Consider the following 20578-nt stretch of genomic DNA (forward strand, 5'->3'; position numbering starts at 1 on the left):
CCTTGTTTGCGCAAGTGGAGGCTGTACTAAACAGTCGTCCCTTATGCCCTCTTCCTGCCTGTCCTAAAGACCTACTTTCCCTTACCCCAGGGCACTTTCTCATCGGGAGACCGCTGAACGCAATGCCTTCTCCTGCTTTGGAAGACCGACCAGAAACATCTCTTCAACGATATGCGCGGATTGAGCGACTCCGCCAGCATTTTTGGAAAAGATGGCAAAGGGAATACATTGCTGAACTCCAACAGAGGACAAAATGGCGGACTAACTCTGGCAGACTGAAGATCGGCGATCTGGTTCTTTTACAAGAAGACAATGCTCCACCGCTATGTTGGCGTCTTGGACGAGTTGCTCGCCTTTTCCCTGGACCTGATGGAGTTTCAAGAGTTGCCGATATTACCACCACCAAGGGCTGTGTACGGAGACCGTTTACGAGGCTTTGTCCCCTTTTCATGGCTGATGAATCTGGCTGAAGAAGAAGGCTTGAAGAAACCTTTTTTGTATTTAGTTGTAACTTGTATTTAATTTTAAAATTTACCTTTGCTGGAGTATGTACTATTATCTAGCTTGAGCTTAGATTATTTACTCTATTTATTTACTTAAGTCATTGATTTTTTTCAAATTTAGTTCATTTGTTTTGTTGTACTTTGTTAAATTAAAGAGCATTTCATGTTCACTCCCGGGGCCGGAAGATGTTCAGGCCAGTGCCTTCAATAATTTTAGAGCAATACCAAAGATGCTAGCCTTCTAAGGCGCTAAGTATCACAGCTTAATAAGTTAATGTATTCACCATCATTCACTACCCGCTCTTCAAGCTCGCTGTACATCTCCATTAAAATATATCAGAACAATATCAAGTGTTGGAGTTTTATTACCACGAGAAACTCCCTTATGTACCACAAGCCGGTACAGTAATACACCAACAAATGAAAAATGATATAGCGTCTTTAATATCATTACATGCCAAAATAAGGACTTATGATGTATAATATTCAGATGTTCATTCGTCATTAATGTCAGACGAGAGTAAATTAAATTTCAAATGCTCCATGTGAGACTTAAAATGAAATTACAGTATTTTACTTTTACGCCAGTTCAACATTTTTTATTTATTTATGTATAATTTTTAAATATACATTTCGTCATACTATGACTCTTTTTAGACTAGCATATCAAAACGAATTGCGGTGTTGTTGAGCGATGCGAGAATATCCGATCATGGTGGATTACGAAATTAATGCAGTAAAATAAACCAATAAATAACTTTTTTTTCTTTTATTGCTTAGATGGGTGGACGAGCTCACAGCCGACCTGGTGTTAAGTGGTTACTGGAGCCCATGGATATCTACAACGTAAATGCGCCACCCACCTTGAGATATAAGTTCTAAGATCTCAGTATAGTTACAACGGCTGCCGCACCCTTCAAACCGAAACGGATTACTGCTTCACGGCAGAAATAGGCAAGGCGATGGTACCTACCCGCGCGGACTCACCAATAGGTCCTACCACCAGTAAGAGCCCACTTCTTCTATGTCTCCACCTTATTCCACGAGGTTGCGTCGGCGCGGTGAATTTTTCTATTCAATTCTCTTCTATCAGCCGTCATCTCGACACTCACTCCTCTCTCTCGCATATCGCCATTCACACACTCCATCCATGTCTTATTCGGTCGACCACCTCCCCCTCTATCTTGTACTACCATTTCCATATATCTCCTAGTCACATGCATCTCCTCTCTACGCATCACATGTCCATACCACGCTAACCGTCCGCTCTTTAAAACCAATTCCAAACCAAAAGATGTGTGGTGTCAGGGGACACCGAATAGGAACGAAGTTCCTTAGTATAAAAATATTAATTTTAAGTTCTATTCGAGGTATAAAGAATATAATTATTCGGGTATACATTTTCATCATGATTTTTTTATTGATAAAAATAAAAATAAAAATTACTTTACAAAATTATCAACTTCATTTTATTCACAATGATAAAAAAATATATAATTATAATACACAAAGAAACAGCTATTTATATAGGTATGAATAATAGTAATAACCGTCATCACGTAGACTATACATTAGACACTGTATAGCCATCATACTAAGACTATACATAAATAATAAAAATCTTACGTTACGGACGTTTTTTCCCAGTTAGGGTACCCCTCCGCATCATCCCGTAAGGAACTTCGTTCCAAAACCAATAAACAACTAAAAGCTAAAATCGTAAAATGTTTTATCGTCACTATAATTCAATTTAATTAAAATCGCAAATACAATTGCATTACATTCACTCTGTTGTCAAGTTTAATAAGACTTAAAGTATAAGAGTTCTGGCGCCGCGCAAACCGACCTTCGCTATAGGGGATGCTACTCGTTGCTAGAGGATTAATTAATTCCGACCGTGGTATAAACGATGAAGTGCAACATGTGTAGTTTAGATTTTGGAAAAGAGCAACACTATCTAACTGCGTTAATTCTATTTTAATCAGTTTGGCTTTAAATGTGATCATATGTTTTAGAAAGAGTACTGTCATAATATGCTTACAGAATTTTGTCTAAAACGGCGATTCCAAAACCCTCCTTATTAGTTTGTTTAGTTGATGAGATCGGAGAATCATTTCTTCTTCTCCCTAGCGTTTTCCCGTTAAAGTGCCATGGTTCGCTTTCTTACTTAAGCTCCTCGACTTTGCCCGATTTTCGGCATCCTTCTGGGTGAGGTTATTCTCCTCCATATCCGGCTTTATCACATCCAACCAGCGTTTCTTGGGCCTACCGCGGAATTGGATATATATTTTTTCAACGGAATGAATACTTAGGAATTAGTAGTTAAAGATATACGTAGTTTTTAGTGTAAAAGCGCACACTAAAATTGGAAGAGTCGTAAACCAATCGAGCGATGTGTTTTATTTTAATTTATCAATTTTTTCTCCTAACTGGCTGTAGAAATGTTGTTTTATAATGTGTTATTTTATTCACATTAAAATAAAGTGTAGCCCAGTAAAACTGTAGCACAAACTGAGTTGCTCTATTAAGAGAAACAACATTTAAAGCTATTGCTTCACCAGTTTTTATGTTTTTATATTTCAATTTTCAATATTTTTTTTTATGTTGCTAATGTTCCTTCTTCTAATGTTTCAATATCATTTATGTAACCTGTATAACATATTATGTCCTCTTTTAAGATTTATGTCATCAAATCATATAGAGGTTACATGTATAGTATTATAATTTGCATAGTCAATTAGATACTAAGCGGAAAATAGTCCAAACGAGTATGTATCACCATCTTACCTATTCTCGAAGCAAATCGTCTGCGCGGTCTAAATTATCGAGTAGGATGACCAATACAAATAACACTTAGACCTCAATTTCAAGGACTTTAGCGGCCTTCTTACTGCAGTATACAGTATGGTATACAAGCGCCTATGGTTCTGGTCATCATTGTACACTAATCTAAGCTAATCTACGAAACACGTCAAGTCTTAACTATGAATACAGTTAAAATACGTTTATTATACCGGCTTAGGTAAATTTCGACTAAGTTGACGCCATTGGCTCAGCGTTTCTCGTAATCGGCTGTAACTGTAATATTGCTGAGTTCACTTCTCACTTCATTTACTTAAACTGTTTACCCGGTTACATAATTTAGGTAAATAAACAATGTAAGTTTTATTATTTTTTAAATTGACGTTCTCTTTTCTTTGTTTTGGTGGTAGAGCATATTCTAGGCTTGATTGAGTGTCACTGCTTTCCTTGTTTCTTAGTCTGGATTCACGCTATAATTATTAAACTAAATAATCTTGATCTGGTCCATCCAGGAATTAAAAACCTGGTGCGCGTGAGCAAACTGATTATGCTGAATCCTAAATCAAATATTTATCCATCGGAAAATTTAGAGAATAGAGAAAAGACTTACCACCATATATTCTGAATGAAAATACCACGAGGAAACATCGCGACAACTCTATCATAGTTCCGTTGGTCTTTTCCCAAAACGAATGTCGACAAAATTAAATACCATAATTATTTCTATGTTTTCCATGGCTTTCTCCGTCCATCGTTGTAGAAATCAGGTCTAGTAACTTCGGAAGGATGCCCTTGATTATACAGCGAATTGGATTATGTCTGTAGTGTGGCGACTTTTCGTACTCGAAGAGAAACGTCAAGCAACTGAACACCTAATCACTACATAGTATAAAACAAAGTCGCTTTCTCGGTCCCTATATCCCTATGTATGCTTAAATCTTTAAAACTACGCAACGGATTTTGATGCGGTTTTTTTTAATAGATAGAGTGATTGAAGAGGAAGGTTTATATGTATAATAACATCCATTAAATAGTGGAGAAATAAATAATAAATTACAGTTTCCGAAGCAAAGCGAGGGCGGGTAGCTAGTATATTTCTAAAACATTTTTGATCCATTTCCATAACTTTGCATTTCTAATTAGTTTTCCTCTTTTCATTCATTCATCATCCAGGCGGTTCGATTGTGGAATGCTTTGCTGGATGCAGTGACAAGTGCTCCAACTTTCATCTACTTTAAAAGAATGGTGAAGGAACATTACTTATCTGCTTAGTGTTGTCATTATCATTATCATTTATCATTTCCAAACTGTTTATTCATTATGTGTATGTAGGTGGGTGTATTGGTATATAAATCAAATTGCTATTTCATATTATATGTAAACGGTATACATCTATTTATTGTATGTATTTAATTTCTATAATAATGAATTGTCAATAGTACACCGCAACATATCTGCTAATATTTTTATAATTTCCAGAATTTCTGTAAATTAAACAGTTGCCTGGAAGAGAACGCTTTTAGCGATAAGTCCTATTGTACAAATGTATCTGCTTTTTAACTGTTTTTGAATGTAAATTGTGTTTTGGTGTGCAATATACTGTATTCTCTCTCTCTCTCTCTCTCTCTCTCTCTTTCTCTCGCTCTCTCTCTTTCAAAACTTAACACCATCTTTTAGATCCGACGAAATGAAGATGACCTTGGGTTAATTAATTAAATCTTTAAAACTCCACATCTTTACGGTCACCATTTTTACGTCCCTACAAATATATTCATTCCGGAGTTCCTATTTACGGTTGCGCAATAAAATTCTTCAACATTGTATACAGCGCATACACAATAATAATAATATGGTCTCTTTATAGTGTTGTGCCACATACATTCGTAATTACGTTTCGGATTGAAGTCCTTGGCGTCGCTACCATTGGAATTGAAGATGTTTCTTATAAAAATACATCTCGACTTTACAGAAACAAGTTCTAGTATACATTAGGTTGGATAAGTATGATTTTAACTTTTCATATTCAACTTTTCAAAAGGTTCTACGTAAGATAAATCCGACATACCGAAAAACGGACATAATAAAAAAAAAAAAGTGTGTGTGTCCGCTCCGACGCACGACTGGAGTTTACTGGATATAAAAAATTAAACGAAACAATACGAGAAATAGTTCTATATTACGACAACACGATACACTACAGATTATTAACAAATTAACGAGACACAAAACAAACGACTAACAAATATATGAAAATACAATAATGAGAGAAACGCGCGATCAGTACGAGGCTTTGTGGCGGACTGCCGGCGCAGCAGCCCGGCGTCACCTGCGATAACGCGGCCGCGCGTTGGCTCCTGATTGGCGCGCGCACGCATCACGCAATCAGGAGCCAATCAGGCGCATAACGCATTTCGTGTGACATGCTAGTACGATTTTGATTGGCGCGCGCACGCATCACGCAATCAGGAGCCAATCAGGCGCATAACGCATTTCGTGTGACATGCTAGTACGATTTTGATTGGCGCGCGCACGCATCACGCAATCAGGAGCCAATCAGGCGCATAACGCATTTCGTGTGACATGCTAGTACGATTTTGGTCCCCATAATTTTCATACCCCGGGCCTATATATGTAAATCGATTCTAAAGGAGTAAACTCCAAAAAGTGTGTGTGTCCGCTCCGACGCACGACTGGAGTTTACTGGATATAAAAAATTAAACGAAACAATACGAGAAATAGTTCTATATTACGACAACACGATACACTACAGATTATTAACAAATTAACGAGACACAAAACAAACGACTAACAAATATATGAAAATACAATAATGAGAGAAACGTGCGATCAGTACGAGGCTTTGTGGCGGACTGCCGGCGCAGCAGCCCGGCGTCACCTGCGATAACGCGGCCGCGCGTTGGCTCCTGATTGGCGCGCGCACGCATCACGCAATCAGGAGCCAATCAGGCGCATAACGCATTTCGTGTGACATGCTAGTACGATTTTGATTGGCGCGCGCACGCATCACGCAATCAGGAGCCAATCAGGCGCATAACGCATTTCGTGTGACATGCTAGTACGATTTTGATTGGCGCGCGCACGCATCACGCAATCAGGAGCCAATCAGGCGCATAACGCATTTCGTGTGACATGCTAGTACGATTTTGGTCCCCATAATTTTCATACCCCGGGCCTATATATGTAAATCGATTCTAAAGGAGTAAACTCCAAAAAAAACAATCGACTATATTTGGGAGATCTTTTTTTCTATTAACGTAAATAATTAGTGGAATTAAGTTACGTTCTATTGTGTATATAATTAATTATATGAAAAATATAGATTTCTTTCTTTTTTATTGCCCTTGTAGGCGGACGAAACATACGGCCTATCATAGTTAAACGAATGATAAAATTTAAATAAATGCGAATAAAATTGGCATTGCATTTTGTATTGGCGTTCTACAATAGCTAGTGGTCCCGCAGAAATCGAAATTCGACTATAATAAATTTTGAACATTATTAAGGGTCTATTGTAGATAAGATCTAAGATTATTGTACTTCTTTATTCACAGATTTCGCCAAGACTACATTTTAGACAAATATTAATAAAAATAAACAATATTTCATCTATTCTCAATTTGACCACAGACTAAGAAAAGACCGTAAACAAATAGTATGCATGCGTGTATGTGTCAAGTATATGGTAGTGTGTGTAATTTTTATTTTTATTGATTTAATGTATTATTTATACATAATTAAAAAAACCTCCTTCTTTACATTCCCTATAAGCTTGGGAAATTTCATACTCCTCCGTCCACGCAATTTTCGTAAAAAGGGGTACAAAGTTTTTGCTTCACGTATTAATATATAGATTACTGAGAAAAAATATTAACTAATTTATTATTATTTCTTGGATAAAAAATATTTATCGATAGATAAAAACTTCAGTTTCTTAGGTGATCGGGAAGTCCCAAAAAATTACTACAAAAATGTATCGGTTTTTGGTGTCATTTTTCATTGTTAGAATATTTTTTCGGTCAACTCGCTCAGCTCGCGTGCAAAACGTGCGAAAAAGGAACTCCGTCCCAAAAATAAGACAAATTTTAAACACGCCTGTATGTGATAAGACAGCTAACTCAGGTGATCAAATAAACTCGAAACAGCCGTATAAACAAGGGGAACGTTTGAATTGAAGATTCTTGTCGCGGTGCACACGACGTATGAAAATTTTGGATGTAACTTATCGTAATATGAATGTATGAACGAAACAGAATCCCAAAGAGCAACGGAGTATCTGAGGTGGAGATTTGGAGGATATTTGGTAGCGAAAAGTGTTTTTTCCCCCACTAAAACACAAAAAGTTGGCAAACTACTTTATTTTAGACTTTGAAGGGCTAGTATCGGGCGATATGATTTTTTATTTATTGCTTAGACTGGTGGACGAGTACACAGCCCACCTGGTGTTAAATGATTACTGAAACCCATAGACATCTTTTTTTTTTATTGCCTAGATGTGCCGACGAGCTCACAGCCCACCTGGTGTTAAATGGTTACTGGAACCCATAGACATCTACAACGTAAATGCGCCACCCACCTTTGAGATATAAGTTTTAAGGTCTCAGTATAGTTACAACGGCTGCCTCACCCTTCAAGCCGAAACGCACTACTGCTTCACGGCAGAAATAGGCAAGGTGGTGGTACCTACCCGTGCGGACTCACAAAAGGTTTTACCACCAGTAAATGCATGACAATGACTATGCAGGTTCTCGAATTCCATTGTAAGGTGTTTCTAATGAAATACGTACATACTTGTAGAAGTAGATATAGCGAACAGAAGACATGTGATAAAAACCAAAAAAAATCACCAAATACAATTTCATGAAAATGTTGTATTTATATTAAGTTCCGAACAACAATATTCTGAGCTGATCTTTTTTTACGCTTGCAGACGGACGAGAATTCAGCCCATCTGATGATGAGTGGTTACCATGGCTCATGGACATCAGCACAGCGAAGCAACCTATCGATATACACTCACCACAAACCTGATTTAAAGAAAGAGAAGCCGTATCTTTGCGTGTCGACGTCGCCCAAAGCACGTCATTACGGATCCTCCTGATCCATTAACGGTGCTTTTAGGCACCACAAGCACTGGTCACCGTCCTCGTCGATCCCGTCGCTTGCGACGAAGGGCTCGACGAGCGAATTAACCCACAGACACAGCCCACTAAGTTTCTCGCCGGATTTTCTCAGTGGGTCGCGTTTCCGATCCGGTGGTAGATTCTGCGAAGCACTGCTCTTGCTAGGGTCAGTGTTAGCAACTCTCCGGTTTGAGCCCCGTGAGCTCACCTACAAACGTTAGGGTGAAGCTGAAATAGCCTCTCAAGGCTATCAGTAGGGGAAAAAAATCTTTGCGTATTTTGATTGTTAGAAGTAAAAAACATTTAAAAAGTATAGCTTTAATGTTTTTTTGTATAAAAACGGCAATTTCGTAAGTAGACCTATTCACACTTACTCTGACGGTTACAATAATTATCTATTAGGAATCCACGCAAGCATGTACTAATTACCTGCCGATATCTGCGAATCGATTATCCCTGTATTATTCCATATGACGGTCGTTATTTCAATGAAGCGTGTGACCTCGTGTCCAAGACTGACAATATCCACGACAGGTTAACTAAAAAGTCTTAAATTTCTTGTTTACTGACTCGGTGGTGCAATAGTTAGCGTCCTTAACTGTTGCGCTGGGGGTCGAGAGTTCGATTCCCGCAACATTCGCGTGATGGACAGGTTTGTTTGCTCTTTATCTGGATGTTTGTTATCTATATGTCGGAGAAGCCACAATTATTAACACCATCGTCAGACATCGTAGAGGCGAACAGGATGATCGACCTAAGAGAAATATTGAGTACACCAATCACGTTTGTTGGCTTAGATCTTTTTTTTTATTGCTTAGATGGGTGGACGAGCTCACAGCCCACCTGGTGTGAAGTGGTTACCGGAGCCCATAAACATCTACAACGTAAATGCGCCACCCACCTTGAGATATAAGTTCTAAGGTCTCAGTATACATATATAGTTACAACGGCTGCCCCACCCTTCAATCCGAACGCATTACTGCTTCACTGCAGAAATAGGCAGGGTGGTGGTACCTAGCCACGCGGACTCAGAAGAGGTCCTACCACCAGTAATTTATAAATCTTCTCTTGACGTTAGCAAACGAAAACGAATGACAGTTTTTAAGACAGAGGCACCGCTCTCCGAGAAGGCTGATTGGTAAGTGTGATGGCGTCTACGCGCCTCCATCGGCTAGGCTCTGTCGTAGCACGAAGTTAGCCGAGTTCCGACGATACCGCAATCGTGCTGCCATCTCTCGGGAATCGTGCTGTGTTTCGTTTAGCTACCAAAATAAAGACCGTATCCGACATATACATATATGTATATATTTAAACGCATATAAGTATGTATGTCAGTAAAGGGTAATCGTATCACAACGAATCCTAATTTGGGGCCGGATGACCGTGCGTGATATCATCCTAGTTATTTATTTATTTAAAAAAGTCGAAATAATCTCATTCCCTTTCTGATATTAAATGGCTTATCCATTTCTTTTCGTAGTTTCGAATTCTCGTCTAAAGCAATGCTTACAACGCTAGGGAGATGCAAATAAACTCGCAGCAAGCTGTTGTAAATTGGAAACTCTACATACTAACTGCGACTTGTGCCAACCTTGCGTCTCGTTTAGATTCGGACAGACTTTTTGATGTTTTGCATATTTTTAGAACTCTCGTATGTAAAATATCAATGATAGCGGCGTTTCGAGAACTTTTCTCTCTCACTTTTTATTTCAGTGTTAATGGCATCAAAAAGATTTTTTTCTCGTAACTTAAGCTCTCCTTTTTCTTCTAAGAGTTTACAATTTTATTTTAACTGCTGGTCTCCCGGTAATCGAAATTCAACTATAATTAATTGAAATTATAAATTTGTACACTATTATGATTCTATTGTCAAGGATTATTATACTTCTTTAATCAAAGATTTCGTCAAGACTATGCAGTAGATCAATATTCATAAAGACAAACAATAATCTATTCTCGATTTGATCACAGACTATAAGCAATAAGAAAAGTTTGACAATAAACAAATAGTATGCTAGCGTGTGTGTGTTTCAATTACATGATAGTGTTTGTAATTGATTTATTGTATTTTTATGCATAATTTAAAAAAAAATTTACTTTCTGCACTCCTTCTCTATATTCTCTATAAGTGTGCAAAATTTCATACTCCTTTTCACAATTTTCGTAATAAGGGGTACAAAGCTTTTGCTTCAGGTATTAATAATATTAAACCTATGCGCTGGACTTATCAGATGAAAATCCTTTCCAAAACCCCACTTAACGAGTGTGTGCGTCAAGCCTCAGTTCGCGAACTATGGAGAACAGTTGTCAAGGCCTTAAACCCTCAGACACAGCCCACTGAGTTTCTCGCCGGATCTTCTCAGTGGGTCGCGTTTCCGATCCGGTGGTAGATTCTGCGATGCACGGCTTTTGCTAGGGTTCGTGTTAGCAACGTCGTCAGGTTTGAGCCCCGTGAGCTAGTTAAGATTACGCTGGAATAGCCTCTCAAGGCTACCAGCTTAGGTAGGAAAAAAAAGCCTTAATATTGTTACGCCGGTAACAGTAACGCCATCTATCGCCGAATAGTCGAACAAATATCGAAGGATCTAGAACGCTTGAGAAGTACAACTCCATCTATTGTCAGATAGTGGAAACGACTACTAGAGATGTGTGGAATATTCACGATAATTCTAGGAATGAGGTATCGACTATAAAAGCGTTGCAGGGATGGCACGCAGTCAGTGAGTAATCGGAACTACTCGAAGCGAAACAGCGAACTGATCACCTGAAGCGAAGCGGAACAAGCGAATTGAGAGTTTTAAAGTGTTTATTGAGTGTTTTGAAGTGTTTGTACTTCACAAAGTTTAAGTGTTTTAAGTATTGAATACAGTTTTTAAGTTGTACTTTGGTGAAATTTTATTTATCCCGAACCCTCAGCGCGTAACAATAAACAAGGATTCCACATGACCACGACTGCTCTGCCAAGAATAGCCGACTATATGATGATGATGATGATGATGATATATAGATATATGACATTTGTCATGACATTGGGGAGCGGCTAGCTGGGTGCACAAAGTGACGAAGCGAGAGAACTTTGATGTTTTTTTTATGATTGAAGGATTACTGATGGCCCGGAGGCCTTTCCAGTTTCACCAGGATAGGTGGGCGAGCAAAGGCTCAGCCAAGAGGGGTGGGATTTGCTAACAGCTGCCCGAGTGCTTCCGAAGGAGACCCAACAACTCAAGAGCAGCTGCTTCGCGAATGAATCTACTACCGGATCAGAATCGCGACTCGCTGAGAAGATCCGGCGAGAAACTCGGCGGGCTGATGCATGGGTTAGGTTGCACGTCAACCTCTTTGTCGAGTTCGACGAGTACAGTTACCGAGGTCCCTAAGCCTGCTCCTAATGTTAGAGCTGAAGGTGTCTAATGCAAAGGTTATATGGATCTGATGGATCCATAAGGACGTGTCTAGGGCGTCGACGGTGACTGGCTCCTGTGTGATCAGGATTCGGGGAGTGGTCAGGGCCAGCAACGATAAGGCGATTATCATGACGCATAGCCTTATCGAAGTAACGTTCCGATGCGGACTTCATGTATTTTCGGATCGATTCGAGGTCCAAGCCGTCGTGTAAGTCGACGTTCCTCACGAACCATGGAGCTCCGACGGCTAACCTTCAAAAACGAGATTGTGGGGATTGGCGGGTGTATATGTGTGTGCGGGCCGCGTGAGTAAATACCACACTCGCGTAAGTCATGACGGGCCTTATGCAAGTTTCGTAAAGTGTCACCATGTTCCGAAGGAACATTTTACTCCGCTTACAGATGATGGGAAGCTTTGATGTCCGTGCATCGACAATATACGAGTAATAAAAAGATTAGCGGTCATACATTGCTTGGAAGTATTTTAAAATGTCAGCAGACCAGATATATGTCCCTCGGCATTCATTAACACTAAAAAAAATTAAGCAACTCCGAGGATCGGCTTGCATTTTTAGCTTAAATTACGTAACATAACTAAATAAAACAGAAGCCGCGTAATTATTTGTCCTATCTCCATAGCACACGAATCAGAGATCAGGAACAAAGAGGCTCACCACTCGACGAAAATAAAGCAATAAGTAATACGCTAAGTTTGTTTTTTGATAAACAAAAAAACGTAGACAACGCAATCTACCAAGACGTGATACGGTACGAAAATCGTGTAAAAATATTTCTTGTTATTTATTTTATTAAATTTTCCTTAGTAGACTCATCATTCTCCTGCCCTTCTCCCAGTCACCTGGGGTCGGCGCAACAATTTTTATCCTTCTATACTCCTATATCATATTTTCGCTCACTCCCCTTTTACACACATCGTCTTTCACGAAATCAATCAATTTGTTCTTAGGTCTACCTCTTCCTCTATATCCTTCCTCATTCAAAGTTAACAGTCTCTTACCAACCTAATTTTCATTTTGTCTCATCACATGTCCATACCGTCGTCTTTTTTGTCTATTTGTAACTAGCGGCCCGCTCCGGCTCCGCTCGGGTTTTTAACAAAAATTTCAAAGATATTTGTCGTTGTATTATTTTCTTAAATAAAAGAACACTTATTGCGGCATAACTATAACTCTCGCGACACTTTTTGTAAATAATAATGTGTTCTACAAAGTTGTACTACATTATTTTATTCTATTATGAATAGTTCTCGCAGGGCACGCGATGTAAAGAATATTTTGGTAATTTTTTTACACCTTGGGTTACATTATTGGAGTTTTAGTAAGGATCCCTAATTTTTTCAAAAAAGATTATAGCCTATGCTACTCGGGAAAAGTGTAGCTTCCAAACAGTGAAAGAATTTTTCAAATCGGTTTAGTAGTTTCGGAGCCTATTCAATACAAACAAACAAACAAATCTTTCTTCTTTATAATATTAGTAGATATTATATCGCGTCAAGATGGAAGTGCACGAGTCCTCTACTGTTGTTTATTCCATTGTGTCGTAGTGTTCTTGTATTAGAACTAAGGGACAAAAATCATGTGCCGATTCACAAAACTTTTTCGGTCGTTCCGAAAGAAATTTACATTTTAATTTTGTTTCGCAGTGACTTACAAAGTCCGATAGCGTGTCCCAACAAGTTCCTACGTAATGAACCGGCAGAGGGACAAGTATTCATTATCCTTTTTTTTCTTTTTTTTTTTTTTTTAATGTTTTGCTCTTGCAAGCAGGCAATGGACTGAGTCCTTACAGCCTCGTCTTTCGTAAAATTAGTCTTAAGTTTTTAAGTAACAATGTATTGTCTTCCGTTATTTCATTTTTCATAATCCGGGAGTGTTTTCAGTCCATAGTATTCTTAGTTGGTACGTCAAGTCCTGTAATCTTTTCCTTGAAAATATACTGACATATGTCAAATTGAATTTTTTTTTTTTTTTTTATAATTCAGATCGCCAATTTAGATTATAATTCTATTCCAGTATTTACAAAAAATTTGCAAATATACTGGTATGTAGACTCATTCTTCAATAGATCTTGTATGCAGCGCGGTACCAAATTTGAAGATCCATAAACGTCCTGTAACTCATCCATTAACACAAGGCGCTGAATGTTAAAGGATGGGCAAGAAAATAGAATATGGTTTATAGATTGTTGTTCAGCATTTCCACAACGATCACACAAGTCACTGAGAATCATTCTCATACGATATAGATGGTAATTCAGACGACAATGACCAAACCTCAAACGACATAAAATAGAATAAAACTTTCTATTTACATATTCTCCTTTACAAAACCAAGGTCTTTTATTTACTTCAGAATTCAAAAGACTGTACCAAGTACCCTTAGATAAGACTTGAGTAGAATGATCCCAATGTTTCTTCCAGTTATCACACATTCTTTTTTTAAGACAACTATGAATATCTGTGAAAGGAATTCCAACTTCAAAATATGGGACAGAACCCGCACTATAATTTGTTATCATGGTTGCTAAATGGTCAGCTTTTTCATTGCCCAATATGCCAATGTGGGATGGAACCCAAACTAGTACAATATTTACATGACAAACTACATTCAAATAATACAAAAGTTGTTTTATACTATACACTAAATAATTTACATTTGTTTTATTTACATTATTTTCAAGACTTTTTAATAGGCTCATACAATCAGTGGCAATAACCCACTTTGAACAAGTATTTTTATGCTTATCTATATGTTGCAATGCAGACAGAACTGCAACAGCTTCAGCAGAATATATGCTCAAGTTGTTATCAAGTTTATATCCAAGTCCATCTTTCAGGACACTATCATAAACAGCAAAAGATGTGCATATATCATTTTTAGCCCCATCTGTATAAATGAATCTATGATCTCGCCAAGAAAAAAATTTTTCATATACTTGTTCTTTTCTATGTAATTCAGAATCTATTACTATATTTATATCAGGGTATTTACTTTCAAATTCACCTTGATAACAAGGAAAATGGGATTCATTTCGCTGAATATGTGCATCATGAAGAAATTGAAGAAACCCAGATATATTTTCAAGAACAAATGGACATTTATTGAAGAAAGTAGAAGAAGCAGATGACAAATAATTAAGTAATGTATTGTTTTTATTTGTATATATTTTTAAAATGAATCTTTCTTTTAGATGCTCTAATCTGATTTTGATTGGTGGTAAATTACACTCTAATTGCATTGCATTAATAGGTGTGGTTTTAAATGCACCAGTAATTAAGCGTAAGGCATTGTTTTGTATTTTATCAAGTTTATCAACAAGTTTATGGACTGAACCAAAACACAAAAAACCATATTCAAAATGACTTCTGACCAATGATTTGTACAACATCAGCAGTATTTTAGGGTCTGCTCCCCAACTGATTTTTGACAAACTCTTTAATATATTCAAAGCTCTATTGGCTCTTGCAATAATTAATTCTACATATTCATTCCAGGATAATGAAGTTGTGAATAAAACACCAAGAAACTTAGCCTCTAACGACAGAACCAATGGTAAGTTGTTGTATACTACGGGAGGAATAGAAGAATGTTTACCAAAAACCAAAACTTTTGATTTGGCCGCATTAACTTCAAGTTTTAAGTAACTAAAATATTCATGTAACTTTGTTAGAGCTAAATTTATATCAGCAATCACTTGCTGGATATTTTTCCCACTAGCGTATATTACTAAATCATCTGCAAACTGTAAGTTTTTTATATTAGTGCCTAATATTTCATTTAATCTGTGTATATACAAAAGAAATAACAGGGGTGACAATATTCCTCCTTGACAAACACCTGTTGAAGAAGACATAGGACCATAAATTTTACCATTATATTTAGCATAAACCTTTCTATTTAGTAAGAAATTATGAACCCAATTTACAATTTTGACAGGTATACCTAAACCACACAGTTCTTTGAAGAGGACATCAATATCAACACTGTTAAATGCTCCAGAAATATCAAAAAATACAGCAACAAGACAATCTTTATTTACAACACTATTACAAATATCTAAATGCAATTGACAGAAGCTTTCATGTGCAGATTTACCTTTACGAAAACCATACTGATTGTCAGATATTAAATTATATTTTTCAACAAAAAATTCCAATCTTTGTTTTAACAACTGTTCAAAAAGTTTACCCACGCATGAAGTGAGAGTTATTGGGCGATAAGAATTAGTATTGTATTTAGGTTTTTGAGGTTTTAATACAGGTACTAAAATGTCAATTTTCCAGTCTGTTGGGATTTCAATATTTAACCACAATTCATTCAAAATCAACAATATTTTTCTCAGAGCAGAATCACTGAGATTTTTAAACAAAATGTATGGAATACCATCAAAACCGAATGCTGTATCTTTACGAGAAGCGATTGCAGATTTCAACTCTTGGAGAGTAAAAGAATCACATAAAAAACTGTTGTTATTAGTTGATAAAACATTTTCAATTTGTAGCTGATTTTGATAAACAGAACTGTATTTTTCAAGAAACTCCAAAACCCAACCATCTTGCTCTCCTTTTGAATTATAAATTTTACCAAATTTCCTCATATGTTTCCAGATCAAAGACAATGGTGTTGAGCGATTGAATGATTCACAAAGACGGACCCAACTGTTATGTTTTTCTATTTTTAATGTAAGTTTTTTAAAAGCTTGTTGTTTTTTAAAGTTTATATAATTTTCTTGTGATGGACAATTTTTAAACTTCACATATGCCTCTTTAGATTTTACAACAGCATCAAAGCATTTCAAATTCCACCAAGGTAGTCTAGGTCGTGGAATAGGACCTTTACGAGATGATATATTTTGTTTACTACGAGAACCGCCACTACAAGCCTGAGCTGAATCGACCAATAATTTACAGAATATATCGTAACTTTCTAAAGATGAATATTGGCTGAAATTTATTTTTTGAAGACCAACATCTACACGATTTTTATAAGAATTCCAATCGACACATTTGTAATTTGGATAAACAGGAAGAGTTGTATGAAGTGTGTTGTGGATATCAGTTGCAGTTGTTAAATGGAATTTAATTAATACTGGAAGATGATAGCTGCCGAGAGGATCGTTATGTACAGACCATTCACAAGACTAGGCAAGTTCTGGAGAAACTATTGTAAGGTCTAATGCATTTGGACGCCATGATGAAGATCCAACAGTAGTAACCTGCCCATCATTCAACAGAACTAGACAATTATCATTGATGACGTCTAAAATCTCTCTACCACGACGTGATGTTGAATTACAACCCCAAGATGTATTGTGAGCATTGAAATCACCGGCCAAAATAAAAGGATGTGGAATAGATTTTATGAGATTATCTAATTTAGTTTTATCGAATCTGGGATAACTATAAGTAGGACAGTAACAACTAATTAAACTTAATTCTTTATTATTAAGAAAAATTGTCACACATATGTTTTGGAGACCATTGTCTAAAAAAGTTGGCAAATGCTTGTACTGAATAGTATCTTTGATTAAAATGGCCACTCCATTGTGCTTATTGCCTGAATCATGTCTAACAACGTTAAAACCTTTAATTTTGAAAACGGTTTCTGGACGAAGCCAAGTTTCACATATAATTGCTAAATGAATATCTTGCTCGTATAAGAAATGTGTTAAATATAATCTATTGCAAAGAATACTTTGTGAGTTCCATTGTAATATATTTAAATGATCCATTAAGAAGGAAATAAGGTTTTTTGACTGAAAGTTTCAAGCAGGATGTTACGTATGGAACCAGTGTTAATTGGTATATCATTTTTTTGGTCATTAATTACTTTAAGAATTGATTTGGTTAAAAGATTCATAAAAATTTCGGACTTAGTTAAGTTTTGTAATTGAGTTTCTATATGTCTGTTCGTAAGTTGTGGAAAAGATTTTTCGTCAAATATATTTGCATAGGTAACAGTTTTAGACTTTATTTTATTTTCTTCTACTTTCTTCTTTTTAATAGGACATTGAGATGAGATGGCAACGTGGTTCCCACCACAGTTTACGCATTTGGCATTGATTATTGCCATTGTGCATGATTTAAAGTTATGGTTTTCCGTGCATATTGAGCATACTTCTGCATTTTTACAATATTTAGCTATGTGACCATACTTCAAACATCTTAGACACTGTTTTACTTGGGGAATATACTGAGATACCTCATGTCGCCAAGAATCCAAGTATACGTACTGTGGGAGTTGTGTCGAAGCAAATGTCACTGCCACTGTCTGTGTTGGTTGAAATGTGACTAACCCGTTGTCATTCTTGACCCTACGCATAAACCTACGAACCTGAATGATATTTCGAGAGCTACCTATTAAAGTTGAAATTTTTTTATTTGATAATCCTACTGGTACTGAAGTTAACACTCCAGTAATTTCAGTATCGGAGGCCGGTATGCTTGCTTTTAACCGAAGCTCTTCTAATAGCTTCTTATTTTGTAAGAAAACATTTGCGTTATTGGCCAGGTCAAAAGTAATACCAACTTTAAATTTATTGATTGTTCTCAAATGTAAAACACCTGAGACGCCGTGTTTGCGAATACATTGAGAAAGATACATGCGGTCTTTGTCAGTGAATGTGCGATCATCAACTATATGAGAAAGAAATACGATAAATTCATTTTTGTTGGAATTATCCGGATACTTCCTGTGATAATTTTCAACCTGAAAAGGTTTATACGGATCAATTTCTGGTGTAAAGCTTTCTGAGTCCGAAGTATTGGAAAAGAAACAATTTTCTTCCCCTTCGTCCGTTTCGCTCTCATCTTCCTTCCTCTTTTTTTTCCTTTTCCCGCTTCTCCTCATAGCGAATTATTTATACAAACTTATCCACCATATACTATGAAATTATTTTACAAAACAATACACTAAATTACTATGTTAAAAATATTTAAAACAAATTTTAAAATTCAGTGCGCCTAAATTTTTTCACGTTTACGCGCCAAAAAACGTTTTTTTTTTTTTTTTCCTTTTTTTTCTTTTTTCTTTTTTGGTCCGGATTAGTAGGCAGTAGTAGTAAATTAGATTAGTAGACATAATAACATCAGGTCGCGAGCTACGATGATTCAAAGGCCAAAACTAAGTTAAGAAAACCTTTTATCTCCTCCAAATTTTTTAAACATTTTAATTCTTCCTAATCATAAAGGTATTTGACGGGTTCAAATTCATGTTATTATTCGTGTCACATATCGTCCTGCTCAAAAGTATTATTGAAATAAATATTTAGAAACTGAAACATTTTCAGCTCGCCGTCAATTTTAGGAATAAGCAAAAGTGTTTTATTTATATTTATAATTTACAAATGATAATAAAAATAGTGATATATTTTAAGCTATTGCATAGCTTCTATCGCGGGCCTTGAGCGCGGCGACTAAAGAAGTTCCGTTCAAGAAATTCCGTAACGAAATTAACCTGACACCCCCACTACGCCTACTATGTAGCTCGCGTTCAACACATTCACACGTTGCGCTGGTGTATTATTTGTGAATAAGCGCGCGACGTGACGTCGCACTGCATGAGCATCATGAAAAGTCTGCCCATCTCTCTCTCACGCGGTCTAGCTTATGAGTGTGAAGGGGACAGTTAATGTTTTGCTTTGTTTAATGTTTATTAATATAGCGTGATCTTATTTTTATTATTGTTTTAATATAAAATTATTATTGTCTAATTGTAATTGCATAAGTTGATATAAAATGTTTTGCAATAGCTTTACCGCGCCAGTCCCCGAGTGCCACACGTCTTTTTTTTTCCGAAAATTTATCCCAAATATCAATTTTATTCACATTCGTTTCATTATTTCAAACCGACCCTTTATGTTAAAATATATCATCATTACTTAATGGGAACACAAAAAATATATAGCTAAAGGAACTTCGTTCCAACAGAGTGTCCTTATGACATCTCTCTCTTTTTTATCTGCTATCGTTTGTGGTATCAGCAACGTGCCTACGTTGCAACACAGCCTGTATTTGTTCCTAAAATATATATATATCGTCGTATCGTTAAGATACCAAAGTATTTTCAGCAATCCCCTGTATGGGTAAAGTAAACCCTAGAATGTTGGATACAAAATACATTGCCAACTTAGCTTCTCGTTTGAAACAATGCTATACTTTGTTCACGCAATGCGCCCGAGGCTTCTACAACCATCGTATACGCTACGTTGCACTTACACATGAATTTATGAAAGCGTTTTGGATATGGCATTTATAGGAAAAATACTTTTTTAATTTTTATTTTTTACTAGCTGACCCGGCAGACTTCGTAGTGCCTCAATCGATAAATAAAAGACCTAAACTTTATTTAATTCCGAGAATTTTCATATTTATCTACCTTTTAAACCTTCTCTGGACTTCCACGAATAATTCAAGATCAAAATTAGCCAAATCGGTTCAGCCGTTCTCGAGTTTTAGCGAGACTAACGAACAGCAATTCATTTTTATATATAGAGATTGCTTACAAGGGTGGACGAGCTCACAGCCCACCTGGTGTTAAGTGGTTGCTGGAGCCGATGGACATTTACAACGTAAATGCGCCACCTGTCTTGAGACATGAGTTGTAAGGTATCAGTATAGTAACAACAGCTGCCCCACCCTTCAAGCCGAAACGCATTACTGCTTCACGGCAGAAAGAGGCGGGTGGTAGTACCTACCCGTGCGGACTCA

At 36.8% G+C, this 20578-nt stretch overlaps 2 long non-coding RNA genes across 4 annotated transcripts in view; both read left to right on the top strand.

The window, feature by feature from the left end:
• Positions 1–20578, top strand: part of LOC149499645 (uncharacterized) — a 280521-nt gene that overhangs the window by 183324 nt on the left and 76619 nt on the right. The window lies entirely within an intron of this gene.
• On the top strand, positions 13823–17008 carry LOC149499647 (uncharacterized). Of its 3 annotated transcripts, XR_016325591.1 has the most exons (5): positions 13837–13911; positions 14853–15008; positions 15365–15422; positions 15807–16552; positions 16641–17008. It is a non-coding gene; the product is annotated as an uncharacterized LOC149499647 (long non-coding RNA). The 3 variants fall into 3 exon arrangements; XR_016325590.1 differs by having other exon boundaries at positions 13823–15008; XR_016325592.1 differs by having other exon boundaries at positions 13823–15008; positions 16781–17008.

The sequence above is a fragment of the Bombyx mandarina genome, chromosome A1, assembly GCF_030267445.1.
Source record: "Bombyx mandarina strain Sakado chromosome A1, ASM3026744v2".
NCBI classification, from domain to species: Eukaryota; Metazoa; Arthropoda; class Insecta; order Lepidoptera; family Bombycidae; genus Bombyx; species Bombyx mandarina.